Consider the following 16469-nt stretch of genomic DNA (forward strand, 5'->3'; position numbering starts at 1 on the left):
GAAACAAAACTAGTCTGCATCTAGTTAACTGACTATCTTGGGCAGAGAAAACTCCTACTTTTTTTTTTTTTTTTCCCTGTTTCATGTATTTGTCTTTCTACAGGTTGAACCTCAAAATCTAGCAAGCCACTGTCTATTCAGAGTCCTGCCAGAATGTACCTTACATTGTTGAAGGCCTCACTGAACATGGGATGTTGCTCTTATTGTCTTCCATTGTGTGTAATTCAGAGCTTGGTTGGATCCGCAGTATATGTAGAACAAGTCGTAAACCATCCTGCCTTTCCTTTACCCAGAATACACAGTCATTGATTTCTCATTTGGAAAGTGGCCAGTGTGTCAAACAGAGATTTTTAGATCTCCCTTAAACCAACCATGTATAACTGCTTCAGGGTGTTCACTCATGGGATAAATACCCTATCCTTATCCTTTATTGAATCTAAGACATGAAAGCATTTGAAAGTTTATTTCTTCACTTAGTAATGTTTCCATAAAAATGAAATTTCTTCAGTAGAAAGAAGGAATGTCTCTCTGCTGTATGTACAGCTTGATTTGTGAAAGGTCACCTTAATATCAGTAGTGCATGCAGAAATTGATCAGGGAATTAATGAGCCATCTAAGAATTTTCTGAGATGTATATTCCATAATGCATATGTTATGATTTGGGGAAGAGAGTGCGGTATCTTGGTTTATTTATTGCCAATGGTTCCTGATAATGCCTGGCTCACAAAAAGTTAGTTCAAATTCTGGGGAATATTTTTTCTCTGATTGTAAGACCAATATTTATTTATTTATTTATTTATTTATTTATTTTATATTATTTTTTTCCCCTAAATATATGCTGGTCAAATTGTGAGACTTTTGTTCGTTTTAAAAACTAAAATAGGGTTCTGACATGATTCTTTCTTTTAGGTTCTTTGGGCTACAGATAACACCTTCTATTTGGAAAACTCCAAAATGACCATAAACATTCTGTGATTTGTCTGGCAAGAAGGAAGAGTATAGACATGACTTGAAAAATAGATTATTGGACAACGGATCTAGGTTTTGAACTGCTGAGAAATGGAATAATTAAAATTCAATTTCTGAAAACATACTGTATTTAGTACCCAGAACCTTAACTCTGTAGAAATTTTATTAAAGTACACCTACTGAACTACTGCCAGGGAAACAGAGGATCAGTCAGTCAGTTATCCTCAACTTTTTCCAAGTTAAAACCAACACTGAAATTGTTTCTGGAAATCTGTTGATTGCCAGTGCGGTACAGAAAATATATTTGTAATATGTTTTCAAGAATAAATACTCCTTAACAAATTTGCAGCTACGTTTTGTAATAGCTGCAAATTTTTCATCTTTTTAAGGGCAATCACATACACAACTCTTTTGAGTGGTTTGATTTGAGAGTGATAAAAAATAATTGTGTTGACATCAACATTAAAATAGAAACACCATATCTCTCTGACCAGCAAAAAATGACATTTGTCTATTTCTGTTATTACTGTCTTTAGGAAAATGTTCCATGCATCTGTTTTTTTTAACCCTTTAGCAACAGGCATCTTTTATGATGCTACATGCTATAATGATTTCTGCAAGTTCCCCTTCTATTAGTCACCACTCCCTCCTTTTCATATGTCCATTTAAAATACTTCACATTGCAAACTTGTTTCACATAGAAAATTTAGAGCAGATTCCTCATCTGTCTTCAAAGATGTTTCACATTTCATACCATATAAACAAAAAAAAAAATATTAACCATAATGTTTGTATGTAAGACCTCAATTTATTTCTTAAAATTATTTGGGTTTAAATTTGGTCATATAAAATTTGCTAAAATGTATTAAAACTATATTTTTATTTTCCAATTAAAATCCTTATATTTTTATTAAGAAATTCTTCATTCACTAATGTGAGTTTAGTCGGAGAACCTGTTGAGTGGAGTATCACACTTAGTAAACTAATCAGTTCTAAATCAGGATGTTTCCTTGATAACTAAACATAAAGCTATTTCATCTTTTGTGAAAATTATTTATCTCATTTTTTAACTGAAATTATGATTAAAAAATCATCTGATACATATATTATGGGTAACTAAATAATGCATTTAATATCTTCTAACTATAATAGGGTTCATAACAATGCACGTTGTTTAAGCACTGTCTTAGACCAGATGAGAAATTGTATTTACTCTGAACCCCCTTCAAGTTTCTGTGCTTAAAGCCATATTTACTATAGAATGATTTTCTATTCCCTTGTGTCTTATTCTAAATTGAGAACAAAATTAATGCAAGCCATTGTTATATCATTTAATAAGGATTTGTATAACACCAAGTTAATACAGTAAATACAGCAGAAAAGAGTACATGTGAAACTATTTTAATAACATTACGGAAACATTGTGTTGAAAGAGATTTAGAATAGAGATTAGCAACAGTTAATAAGCATTTATCTTTGACCAGAAGATAAGCTGCTTAAAAACATTGAGGCTTTGCTTCAGTTCGAAGTCTGTAGTAGAAGAAAACTGCAGAATAAGGGTACTATCCAGATTCTGGGTTTCTTTTGTGCTATCGTTTTCCGGAACAGACTCTAGAGGTTGGTAATTATGCTTCCATAATAACTTTTGCACCTCCATGGACCAGTGTAAGTGAACTAAGCACCCTGTAGGTGAACTAAGCACCAGCTCACTGCTACTCTGCGCTTCAACACTACCTTAGCAGAGTCTGTTTAATTCACTCATTTAGGGATGCAGTATGAATAGAAAGTGGAATTGTTTAGTTGACTTAATCTTTTTGTGTCAAAGTATGACACAGCAATCCTTTAAAAGGAAAAGAACACTTACCTCTTGTAAAAGTGTCTTTTAAAAGTAGTCTTCAGAATCAAAAAGAAAAACAAAACAAAATAAAAGAAAAAAAGAAAACAGGAAAAATGACAAATATACATTTGTTCTTGGACACTTTCTACTAGCATTCTTTTCTAAATACACCTGTTGCAATGGACTAAAATAGGAGAGAGGAATGGAAGATCTAGAAATCCAGGTAAACCCTGTATAATGCTAGTAGCTACATTCAGTGCTTTAATTTTGAAAAACAAACAAACAAACAAACAAACAACAAATCACCTTTCTTAAAAGATTAATTCTCCAGCAAGTATTAATTATCTTCTCTGGACTGCTAAATCTTAAAACCACTGCCACTGAAAAAGTGATTGTGGCTGGAGGCAGAAATCAAGATAGAGGAGGAAAAGGAATCTGATGTTTTGAGAAGACTTTCAGTTCCTGTTACTTCTTATCTCTTTAGTAGAGGTGAAATGTCAGGGACCAACCATATTACTGCAACAGTAGGAGAAGCAGGAATGACTGGAGAATGTCTGAATCAAGCGCTCTTGTTCAAAAAGCTTTAGTGGAGATTTGCCAAGCTTACTGTGGGATCAGGAATGTAAACCTGAGACAGCTCTGCTGATAACCAGTAATTCCTGCAGTCTGAGGTGTTGTTCACATCACCTCCTGCCTGGAAGAAATTCAAGCTTCTATGGGCAACAACAACACTCAACTGCTAGGAGCCACCAGGTGCTGCTGCCAAATCTTGAATCCCATAGCTTCTTGTAAGCGGATGCCAGCTCTCCTCATTCACTTGCTTTATTTCCTTCATTCTGAGTGTTTGTAAAGCATACTAGCAAATGCTAGTTCACATTTCCAAGCCTTGAAGGGTGGTCTGGATAAAGACCAATCCTTGTTCAACGCATGTGTTGGTTAGAACAGAACGCATTTTTGCAGCTAGATAAAATTCAGTTAGAACTGTATTTGAAGAACCACCTGTTTGATCCGTTTGGGAATTTTTTTTCTTTTTTTTTTTTTTTGTTTGTTTGTTTTATAAATAACCCAGAAAATGTTGAACAACAATGAAGCTAAAAGCATGCGCGTTTTTAACAACAGCATAAATATTAATCACAATCACTAGTCCAAACTGAAGATTTTATTTGGCATAACATGCACAACTATGCAACAATTATGTAAAAATTGAAGTTATTACTATTAATGTAATTATTATACTGTGTTACCAGATGACTCAAAGTACTTTGCTTAGCATCCTTAGTTTTAAAGACAGCACCAGAACAGTGGTAAAAGTTATGCTAGAATCAGTAAAGCACATCAACAGCCCTAGGATTTCTCTCTACTAGAGAGAAAACATGTGTTGCAGGCTTGTTGGATTTTATTTGTGTTGGAATCTTGCTACTTAAAAAGAAAAGAGAGAAAAAAATAAAAGCAGTATAATTGCTGATTTTCCACCACTGCTTAATCTAATTCCGTTCTTAATGGTCCATTTGCATAACAGAATTTGCATTTCATTTCACAGAAAAATGTTATGACTCCACCTGCCTTAGTTCAGAGAATGTATCAGAAAAGGAAAACAAGAGTACAAGCAAAGGAGTGACAAATCACTTATCTTTACTAAAACAACTTAAATCTTGAAGGAGAAGGGAATACATGTGTTCAATCTTTACAGGTGAACCAAAACTGCACCAACTCCCTCACCTCCCTCCGTTCCATCCCTCAGTTTCCATTTTATTGGGTTTTCACAGCTCAGAATATGTAATTTTAAAATGTACTGATATCATATGCCACTATTCTCATAAAATTTTATTCATTGTGAAGACTGTGACATAGAACGTGAAAAGAAATACTCAGGCATAAAGTGCCTTATCAAACTCTAACACGGCTAAACTATCTTCCTATTGACTTGGACCTAATCCAGACACTAGAGATCACAGACAAATTCCAAGCTATTACACCCTGCTCACAGTGAGGTGATCAAAACAATAACAAATTAAAGATATTTTTTGATCAAGGGTTTGTATGTATTTCATTATATTTTTGCTCTTCCTTCAAGGCTCAAATCCTATGGATGACAGCTGTCATTTTAAAGGTGACTCATTACATTCATTTACAAAGTCCCCTAGCAGATGGAAAGGTCTTTGTTTCCGAAGGAACACTGAGAGGTTATGATTTGCGGAGCTTTTAATCATTTTAACAAAACTTATACACATCTGTCAATTACTCTATTCAGTGATGTTAATAATACAGCAATCTGAGAACACTTTCCTTTTCTGAAACAACAACTTTTCTATCAAGACAGGAAAAGTGGAACAAAAACACTTTTGAAGAGCTGTTTTCTTCTGAGAAATTAATATAAGTACCAGTATCTATAATAACAGTAAAATTTTATTTTCATGGTACCTGTCCACAGAGCTTTTTTCTTCTCCTCCCTAGCTACAGTGAAGCTATAAATCATTAAAACATACAACAGATAAAACATGACAAGTTGGAATCACATGAATAATTAAAACTGAAGTCACTGTGCAGAACTGATAATTTTGGTCAGGTACAGAATAAGGGCCTTCATTGCGGTGCTTTTTCTGGTCCTGATAGCAAGCACTTCAAGCTCGCAAGGCTTCAGAATAGAGACAGAAGATGTGTGTATCGGGAGATTTGGTGCCTCTGCCTCATGACTAAAACACAGCTCATTCATTCATTATAGACCTGAGGACACAGTTCCCTTATGTAAACTAGATATTACTTTTGCAATGGTATTACAGGACATCCATGTAGCAGTTACACTGTCTTTACAAGGCAATGACACCAGTTTTCTTTCTGAGTTCTATTAAGTTCAACATCAGCAAAAATATGAGCATCTAAATGAAAAATATTTTGCAATAACTAGAAAACTTTCTAGTAAAAATATTTCAATAATATCTCATAATTAAGTTCTTTTAGAATTAGAGAGGTTTTTTTATTCTGATTCCTCCTACCAAAAGAAAAAAAAAAAACAAACCCTATTCATTTCAATGTAATCACAACTTAACCACACCTTAATAACAGAACTCCTCCAACTTTCAAAGCAGATCTCTCAATGGAAGATTTTTGTGTCTTCAAGCAGTTCTTAGTACTATTTAATATCAATACAATAGAATTTGAAGACCCTAGAGAAGGAGTCACAGCTTCTTTTTAAGGACTACTGATTAGTAAAGTATTTTGTGTTGCAAATGTATTACAGAAGCAAAACAAAACAAAGCAATCCAATGTTTTGGACAGAGAAAATTGTATTATCTCCAGAACAGTCACAGCTCAAGTAATAAGACTGAGAATTTATAGGTTACAGTCTGCACAGGCAATATGTGCTGGAGCCAGAGATTTAACTTCGATTTCTCTAGAAGTCTAATCAAGACCTTGAACTACTACAACCACCTTTTTATCTTCTTCTGGAAATCCAGACAGTTTATGGATCAGAAAGGCGGTTGTTAGAATTTAGCCATGTTCCACAACAATTCAACCCCATAGTTTAAAATCTTCTCTGTATATTATGAATAATTTCTCTGCCATTCTTTCAGTGACAAAATAGTCAAGAAGGGTGTTTCCCAACATTTTCTTAGGGGCCTTAGGCTTCTAAGGTCCTTGACATCTTTGCATATATTCTCTTGGAAAGAGTATGGACTAAATTCAAATGTTATTCTGTAAAGCAAAATAAGTGTAAGCTGGCACCATACAGTTTTGTTATAATGAAAACATGAGGTGGTTGCCATTACACAGTCCTGCACTAATGAGAGCAGTAGGAGTCTAGCATTACAATGGTCTAATGAAAACAGGAAATGGCTGACATTAGATTGGTATAATGAAAACAGGAGGTGGTTGGCATTATACTTATACAATAAATAAATTAAGATATCTGGCCCTAGCAATCTCATCTACATTATATATGATTTAAGTGCGCAAGAGAGAGGCTTATGCAAAGTCAGGGCCAGTGACAGTAAAGAACTTTCTTTGTTGCAACGCTTCAGAAGCAGAGGGGTGCCTCCATGCATCAATGAAATAAGGATGTGGTTTTAAAAATTGATATGTAATCTATACAGATTCTTCCTTTTATTTAAAAAATAATCAAAAGCAGTATATTTTGTGAAGCCTGTCCTGCTAGAAGGTGGAAGAGCAGAGTCTAGTTGGAGGCCTGTATCTAGAAGAGTTCCTCAAGGGTCCGTACTGGGACCAGTACTATTCAACATATTCTTTAACGACTTGCATGAGGGACTAGAGTGCACTTTCAGCAGGCTTGCTGATGACACCAAACTGGGAGGAGTGATTGACATGCCAGAAGGCTGTGCTGCATTCTGGCGAGACCTGGACAGGCTGGAGAGTTGGGTGGAGAAAAATTTAATGAAATATAACATGGGAAAGTGTAGAGACTTGCATCTGGGCAGGTACAACCCCAGGTTCCATTATAAGTTGGAGAGCAACCAATTAGAGGGCAGTGTAGGGGAAAGGGACCTGGGGGTCCTGGTGGACAGCAGGATGACCATGAGCCAGCACTGTGCCCTTGTGGCCAGGAAGGCCAATGGCATCCTGGGGTGGATTAGAAGGGGGGTGGTTAGTAGGTTGAGAGAGGTTCTCCTTCCCCTCTACTCTGCCCTGGTGAGACCACATCTGGAATATTGTGTCCAGTTCTGGGCCGCTCAGTTCAAGAAGGACAGGGAACAGCTCAAGGCAACGAAGATGATTAAGGGACTGGAGCATCTCCCTTATGAGGAAAGGCTGAAGGAGCTGGGTCTCTTTAGCTTGGAAAAGAGGAGACTGAGGGACAACCTCATTAATGTTTATAAATATGTGTATCACGAGGATGGAGCCAGGCTCTTCTCGGTAACAACCAGTGATAAGACAAGGGGCAATGGGTACAAACTGGAACACAGGAGGTTCCACTAAAATATGAGAAGAAACTTCTTCTCAGTGAGGGTGACAGAACACTGGAACAGGCTGACAGACAGGTTGTGGAGTCTCCTACTCTGGAGACATGCAAAACCCGTCTGGACGTCTTCCTGTGTAGCCTCATCTAAGTGTTCCTGCTCCGGGGGGGGGATTGGACTAGATATCTTTTGAGGTCCCATCCAATCCCTAGCATTCTGTGATTCTGTGATTTTGTGAAAGGGTAAATAAGTAGCTTCCAGAAAGTGAAATTATTTACTGCTCCCCAATTTGGGCTGAGTATCCAATTGTTAGAAACACTTTGGGGCATTTCATGTAATGTAGAGAGCGAGACAAAGATGAAAAATACATGCTTGGGATAAAAAGAAAAAAAAAAAAAAAAACAAAACCAAAAAGTTTAGCACAAAATCAATCATTCAGCTAATGGGCTTTCTTCTAGGAACAGAAAGGTCAGGTGTTTTTGTTCCTTCTCAAGCTAACCTCTCTAGTTGAGTCTTTTTAATTATTATTGCACAAGAGGGTCTTCTTTGTAGCTCTTAGACAATAAATACACAACCATCTTCCCTTTTATTGTGACTTTTAGAGCCATCAGAAACTGATTGATTCTTGCTCTCCTTAATCTGGCTGAATTCACCATCAGGTTCGTATAGTTCAAGGCCAGTACATTGAGACACTGCATCAATACACTCATATGGTACATTTCAGCCTCTCGGTCCCCTGTTTCTCATCTTCAAGCTCAAACACATTGTTTCTGGACACTTTCCATTGAAACCAAGAAACAAAATGAAGCAAGAAAATGTTTGGAGTATGATTTTCAAAGCAGCAATTAGCATGCCGGAATGCTCCAGCATAAAACACTGCGCTTCCTGCAGCCTAGTGTTCTGCCGATAGCTTCAGTTTCCGCACTCAGATTGCAGTGTAAAATATTCCAGTCAGGTAGCTCGGAGTGAAACAGCAGTGTGATGCAAATAAGGAACAGATAATCAAATCAAACTTTCTAATCGAGTTTTGCTATCCTGACTCTCTTATTTCTCTCTAGCCTGCAGTTTGCATGTTGTTTTACAACACTGCAGAATTAGCTTAAAGAGTAAATACTTGTGAGTTTATAGAATCTTGTCATGTCTCACATATCCTGAAGAACAAATGAAGGAAAATAATTGCTCTGTGCTGCTTCTGTTATTACTTTAATTTCTTTCCATCTTTGGTGTGATACAAATTGAATCCTTTAGAAGGAGGGGAGTAAGAAATGAAGAAGAAGCCAGAGGGATAAAACAGGGTGAGTGCTGTTAACAAATTTTTACTTTCTTTTTCTGTTGTTTTAATTTCTTCATCAAACAACTAAAGAAAAAATAAAAAGAATAGTCATACCTTACAGACCAGATCTTAAACTCAGACGTATGGGACTAGAAGCAGCATATGCCTTAGAAAATCTGCTGTTATGCATTGTGTGTGCAAACCACAGACGCGGCTTAATCAAGATAGGAGGTGACACGTGCCGTGCATCTGAGATTAGTGTCTGGCCGTCAGCCATTAGTGCTGGCATCCCAAGAACAGACTCAGTTCTCTGCCAAACTTCTGCTGGGATTTGGATTCACTGAATCCGACTCACAGTCTTTAATCCCCCCAAGCAGTATCTCTGTGTATTGTGGAGCCTGCAAAACATCCAGGTGGTGGTCCAGCCGTGTCAGTGCCTGCATAAAATCAAGAAGGAGAATACTCTGCCTAAGAGTTTTACGGCTCAGAAAGCTTCTAGCTCTCTGTTGTTCAAGTCTGAATGTCAGAGCTCACCCCTTATTTTCTTGTGTTTATTATACTGCAGAGACAATAGACATATTTCTCATTGCATAAGCCTTCCAAAGTTTTTGAAATATTTGAGATCATATGAACATTGTATGCTATAAATCTACTTGATGGGTCTCATCACTCTGTAAGCAATATTTTTCATTAGCTTTGCAATAAAATGGCATTTTGCTCTATTTTCAAACTAACAAATTTTGTCAGGGTTGGCATCTTTATTGCATTACCAAATATATCAGTCAATACCACTTGGTGTAATTGAGTCTTGTTATATGATTCAGATAGTTATTTAAACTATGGATTTTTCAAAGTCAAATTTTCTGGCAGAAAGAATATTGTTTTAATAGAATTTTAAATAAATAGGTAGGGTATCACTGTAAGTATTAGACTTAAGATAATGAATTGACCTCTCCATGTATAATGTTCAAGATATGTATAATTGTGTTGCACCAAAAAAGCTGTATAAAGCCATTTGGCTACGCTTGATTTCTGTTTCATGCTGCATACCAAAACTAGGACTTGACACTCACAGTAGAACATTAATGACTGTGACAGTGAAGTCCATATAGAAGCCTAGGTTTTTTAGCTGTTTTAAATAATAACAGGGAATATGTTCCCTTCTGCGTTTCTAAGCAAGTAAGGAAAATGACATTATGAAAAAGGTGTCTATATTTTAACAGAGTGCAGAAATGAAAATTTAAGAAGTCTGGCAACACACACACACACACACAAAGACAAGAATCATGGGAAAGTGAAAGATTTAAAACTGAGCCATGCAGATTCAACTAAACTACATTCTGAGCCAAACTTTTTTCCTAGACGTATTCACTTATAACAAAAGAGTAATTTTGTATTACTACTCAGTTAATTAAAATTTTCCCATTTTCATATGCATCTGTAATCTCATTTTGGATAGACCATTAGATTAGAGGTATAGAAATGGCATCTAGACATTATTTCCCTATGACTATTTTCTGCTTATATTTGCATATGGAAGAAATATTTGTAAAATCTATATAAGTATTTAGAATGCACATATCTTAGCCAAATATAAAGACTGGATTATAATCAGCACTTCTGTGCAACAGAACACTTTCTTTTTCCACATTACTAATTCAATTTAATTTGTAGATTATTTTTATTTATTACACTCTTATAACTTTCCTGTCATTCCCAAAGCAGATAAAAGATTTCTTACTTTAAGGCACTATCATGTCTTTGGTGATAGACAGTGAAAATTTGTAAACTATCTATGACCATGAGAGCTTCACAGTTGAAATATAACTGAAATTTCCAGTGTACACAAAAAACTATTTTACTATAGTACATAGTTGTTCCAGATCGAATCAACTAAGGAGAACTCACCCTGGCCAATTCTTGGGACATGTCCAAGGGAAACACAGTGAGATCTACTAAGTAAACTGCACTGTTTGCCAGGTGTTACTGTCCTTTTCTTCTAAACCAACATTAAACTAATCAATATTAATCTTAATTATTTCACTTGATAAGTTACCTGCCTTTTCAGAGCTTATGTCAGGAGCTCTGGTCTCATTCTCTCCCTTCTCATCCTATGATAAACTGAAAATTTTGTACGAAGTTTATATGGACCATTTCCAAATGTTCTGTCGCCTGTGGCATTCCATGGCCTTGAACATCTATTATATGGCTGCCAGAGTTAACAGAAACTGAAACTGGTGCTCCAAGTGGGCTACACTTCTACTACCATCCTGGTTTTGTGAAGAATGGTAAGCTTGTCTTGCCTTGAGCTTCTTCTTTTAGGCTTGAAGACAAAACCATGGCATAGATTATTAATGGCTGCAGTTCTTGCAGATAAACTATATTTACTTATAGGGAGTTTTGGACCAGACTTCAGTTTGGATTATTATGTTAGCCAAGGAAAGATTTTGTATCCTCAAGGAAAAGTTGAAGCTCTGCAGACAGGGTGTAATGGTACTACCGTCATTTTTAAGGAAAAAAAAAAAAAAAAAAAAAAAAAAAGTTAAATACTTGAATACAGAATTATATAGTAGTCAAATTTACTGAATCTGGCCATGCAGGTAGTTTTATTATAACTAACATTTGTGCAGTTATTACATTAATGAAAATTGTTTACAAAATATTACAAAGTGGGCACAGATTTTTCTAGAATTTCTGTAATTCACACACTTGCTTGTGTCAGATGTAATTGTTAGGTAAAATATTTCCTTGTGTTTGGGCATGCTAGGAAATCTAGTAATAGGTAGAGAATAACAGTAGTTTATAATAATGTAAAATTTTGTCTCTCATTAACTGTGCATTCTTATCATGTACAATGTAATTATTATATTAACCAAGAAGAGATGTCATATGCTTAGAGGAAAGCTGAAGCTTTCCAGGAATTGTGTAATTGTACTTCTTTCATTGTTTAAAAGAAAAAAAATAGTCTGGTAACAATATCTCCTAATGCAAGTGCTGGTGGGCATGGCCAGGATAGTGCTCAACTCATATATAGGGAAGACCTGGTGGCAGTCTCAGAGGGCAGCTTGGGTTGCAGTGTCCCTGAGATAATTAAGTTAGGGACCTGGAGGTGAAATCGGAAGACAAGTGGCAAATTTTGGATTCTGGACTTTACAGCGGCATATTTCATCTTATTCAGGATGTTGCTTGGGAACCATTTGGGAAGCTGCCATGAAGGAAAAGGAAGTCAAGGAGAGCTAACTGATTTTTTGGAGAGTGCTTAAAGACACTTCTGGAATTAATCATAGAATCATAGAATGATTTGGGTTGGAAGAGAGGTTTGAAGGTCATCTAGTCCACTGCCCCTGCAATGAGCAGAGACATCAACTAGATCAGGTTGCTCAGAGCCCCATCCAACTTGATTTGGTTTAGTTTTGTTGATTTTCATCTTTGTCATCTTTGTAATAACCTTTTTTTTTTTTTTCTTTGTCACAGATTTCATTTTAAAAAAAACAATAAAGTGAATACAACAGCTTTAGAGTCTAATTGTTAAGAAAGAGAGAGAATAACCGATACTGGAAATTAGGTCCTTCCAATTACTCTCTAAAACAAAGCTCAGGAAAAAATAAAAAAAGAGACAGAAAGATTTCTTCTAAACCTGAAATTACTAAACATACCTATTTCTGTTTTACATTCTGTCATCACTCTCAATGGTTTATTCATCAGATCAAGTAGATAGTTAGCGCGTCTGAATTTAATTTTTTTCTGACTTAGCTCTGTTTTCCAGGACACCAAAGGTGCCTTTGCTAAGTCAGAACTCTGGGTATACATTCTAGTTTCTACTAATGGGTCTGACGGAATGCAGATGATGTTTAGAAAGCTGTGGATTTAATTAAATACACAAGTTTCCAGCACTGTGTCCTGTGACCTTGTCTCATGGTTACCTTTTTCTCCTTTTATTCTCTCAACGTGGTGTCCCTTGTTTTTTTTTTTTTTAAGATGATAGGAAGAATGATGGGAGGTTCCAGGGAGAAAGAATACCAGATTTTCTTTCCCAAAAATGTATTATGGTGACATTTCTGTCTGATATTTCTAGTTTCAACAGCTTCAGAACTCAGCCAACTTAATAATTTACTAAACTATGCCAACTGCAAAGAGAAGAAACAAGGTATGTGGGAGGCCTTTTATTTTTATCTGTATAGGACAAAACCTTTCCAAATCTTTTCTAAAGTGGTTTGTCTCTTCTGCAGAGAGAATGAAAGGGGAAGCAATTTCCACTCAGAATATCTCAAAGTGGATCTCTGTGTCTATTATGCTTTCCCAGGTTTTAACTAAGTCACCTGATAATATATGACCACACTCAACAAGGACCTGTACATCTTAGAAGTGCAATTTGCATTCAGTGTAACACAGAGTTCCATACACAGCTTTATGTATCATTGTATTCTAAACCATGTGGTTTCCCTGGATGCCTCCTATATAAAGTAGTCTTTCAGTAATTATTACCACCAGCTTCTTAGCACCACTCAGCTGTACTGCTTTTGAGCCACCTACAGCAGAATATATAGAAAAAGCAGCAATCAGAATAAAACAAAAAAAAGCAACCAAACAAAAACCACAAACAAAAATACCCCACAAAATTTATTTCTACAAAAACAAGAGTTTTTCAAAACAGGATATCTCTCATTGTTTATGCTCCACAGACACTAAAGAAGAAACTGAAGAGTGCGCATGAGTGACCAAGTACTTCCCATCTTGGTTACTATACAAATGGACAGGTAAGATGCACCTTTGATACCCTGGAACTTTACTAACCAAAATTATCTCATTCCAGAAACAGTGGAATTCTTGCAAAACTTACGGTGGAATACACAAAGGAGCAACACATGATTTATTTACTGTGTGGATAATTTGGTATCTTTATTACAGTAAGAGGATATCAAGTTGGTTTTATATCTAGGATGATAACTGTATTTTGCAAGACATAGGGATGGTGTTCTAGCCAAAGGATAATCCTAAATTGTACTTTGCTAATGTGTCTTTTTAGTGCTAAAGACAAACTTTTTCAGCTCCTTGGATTACATTGTGTAAGGGCAGAACTGGGAAAGAAGTGGAACTTCTAAAGCAGACAGTTGTTCTATGATGGTGTTTCTACTTGCTATGTAGTATATGCATGTCTTGATGAACTAAGCAACAGCTGCTTTGTTGGCAATATTCAATGTTAAGACATGGAGGTTGTGCCTTACAGAGGGAACTTTTCTTGTAGCAAACTACAGATAAATGCAGCATCTCATCCTGCCTGAACCCTAAAGGAAATGAAGCAGGTATCCACACCTCATTTTAAAATGTCAAATTGGAGTACAAGAGCAGCATATATTAGAGGTTTTAGCACAATTCTCCATCCAAGGCAATCAACTTTTTTTACTTAAAAAAAAAACACAAAAACAAACAAACAAACAAACAAACAAAAAACCTAGGTTAGCTATATCTAAAAAATATCCTTGGGTTTGTGTTTGTACAGCACAAACACACACATAAGAAGGTTACAGCTGGCAATTTCTACGTGCGCCTGTGCATTCTTCTAGCTTGGCAAAATTCCTAACAAGGATGTACAAAGAGTCATGAAGTGCCTTGTTCTCACCTTGATGAGCACTTAAAATGTAATTTACTGTTGCTCTCAATTATTGTAGATTCCACAAGTGTTTACTATTTTTGGCATCCTGGAACCTCACAGCCAAATGATGATGAATGAATGTAATGATTTCTTCTGTTTTAACGGAAATCTGGTGGTAGGGTAAAATAAGATATTTAGGCTAATCTGCATGACTACTTCTTGAAACTTTAATAAACTGTCAAAAAGATGTGCTAACATTATGGTGAAAAAGATGCTCCAGAACGACAGACTTTTTTTTCCAGGGAATAAATTATTTCTTTCAAACAAACAAACAAACAAACAAACAAAAAACCAGAAGAAGTAAGTGGCATATTTTGCACATGTGTTACTTGTATTAATTATGTAGAAGGTCCTCTTTAGTTGTGCAATTGCATTCCCATCTAGGACTCGAGGAAGGGATTCAAGTGCTTAGAAATTTGACAACTGTTGTCTGCTTTACTCATTAGCATCATATTTCTTCCGTAGGCAAAAGATATTAAAAACCTCCAGGAATGTTTAATCAGACTTTCAGATGTGTTGCTATTTTTCTTTCCTTTGCTTCCATCTTCCTTTTGTGTTTTGCTCCTTGGCCATGAAGGGAAGTAACTGCTATGAAATAAAATGTTCACTTCCTCTCTTCTGTTGTCCCTTTATTGAGTACTATATCACTTCCAGACTAGTACTAGATCTAGAGTGTGGCTAATACACACTGTCCAACTGTTTTTTGCACAGACCTTGTTGTTATACAGGTATGTCGGGTATTCTCAGGATACAGACCTATCTGTACTTACTCTTTTTTTATGCATTCTGAATAGGTTTAGGTGAGAGTTATCTATATGCTCCTGCCATCTAAGACAGTGGCAGCTCCAGATGTTTTCCATAGTAGGACTTCAGCTGAATAAGTGTATTTTGTAGAAGAAGTCATAAAATCATAGAGTCATAGAAGAGTTTGGGTTGAAAGGGACCTTCAATGATCATCTAGTCCAACCCCCTTGCAATAAGCAGGGACATCTTAAGTAGATCAAGTTGCTCAGAGCCCTGTCCAGCCTGGCCTTGAATGTTTCCAGGGATGGGGCATCTCCCAACACTCTGGGCAACCTGTTCCAGTATTTTAACACCCTCATTGTAAAAAAAAAAATTGTAACATTTGTTCCTGATGCAAATCCCCAGGAAAACAAACAAACAAACAAAAAACCACCACCACAACAACAAAAACCACCTCCTTTGAATTACACTCTACAGAGCCTAATATGCCACATGGGATGAACAGAACCCATATTTCCTTTAATATTTTACTACAGATAGAATTGGACTGTGAACAAAATAAATATCCAACAACACAATGTGCATTTTTGTTCTGTCTAATGCTTTCGGAGTACATCCTGTCAGCAAATGATGAGCAATTTCTCAGCATAGACTTTATCAGAAACAGACTCTGCCTTTTGGTCCTTCCTTTCAGAATTTGGACACAGATCTTGGATCTACAGAGACGTTTTCACCTTATTTCAGGAAGGAAACTTCCATTCTGACACATGGTATTGCAGACTGTAAATCCTTTGGACAAAGGAATAGAACATTTAAAGAACAATTTTGGAGAGATAGATTAGCTTCCGGAAATTTTCTATACAAAAATGTAAATGGCACAGATTTTACTAATAAATACCTTCTAGGTTTGAAAAACAGTTGCTTTTTAAAATTTGTGTACATAATGTGTATTCTGTGGGAGCATTCAGTGAACATTAAGCAGACAATATTGCAACTTCATTTAAAATAATGATGACAGGATTTTCCAGTCATAGCAATCATTGTTCTGTAAAGATAATGTAAGAATTAAAAATATATACT

Source organism: Columba livia, chromosome 1 (genome assembly GCF_036013475.1).
Source record: "Columba livia isolate bColLiv1 breed racing homer chromosome 1, bColLiv1.pat.W.v2, whole genome shotgun sequence".
NCBI lineage: Eukaryota > Metazoa > Chordata > Aves > Columbiformes > Columbidae > Columba > Columba livia.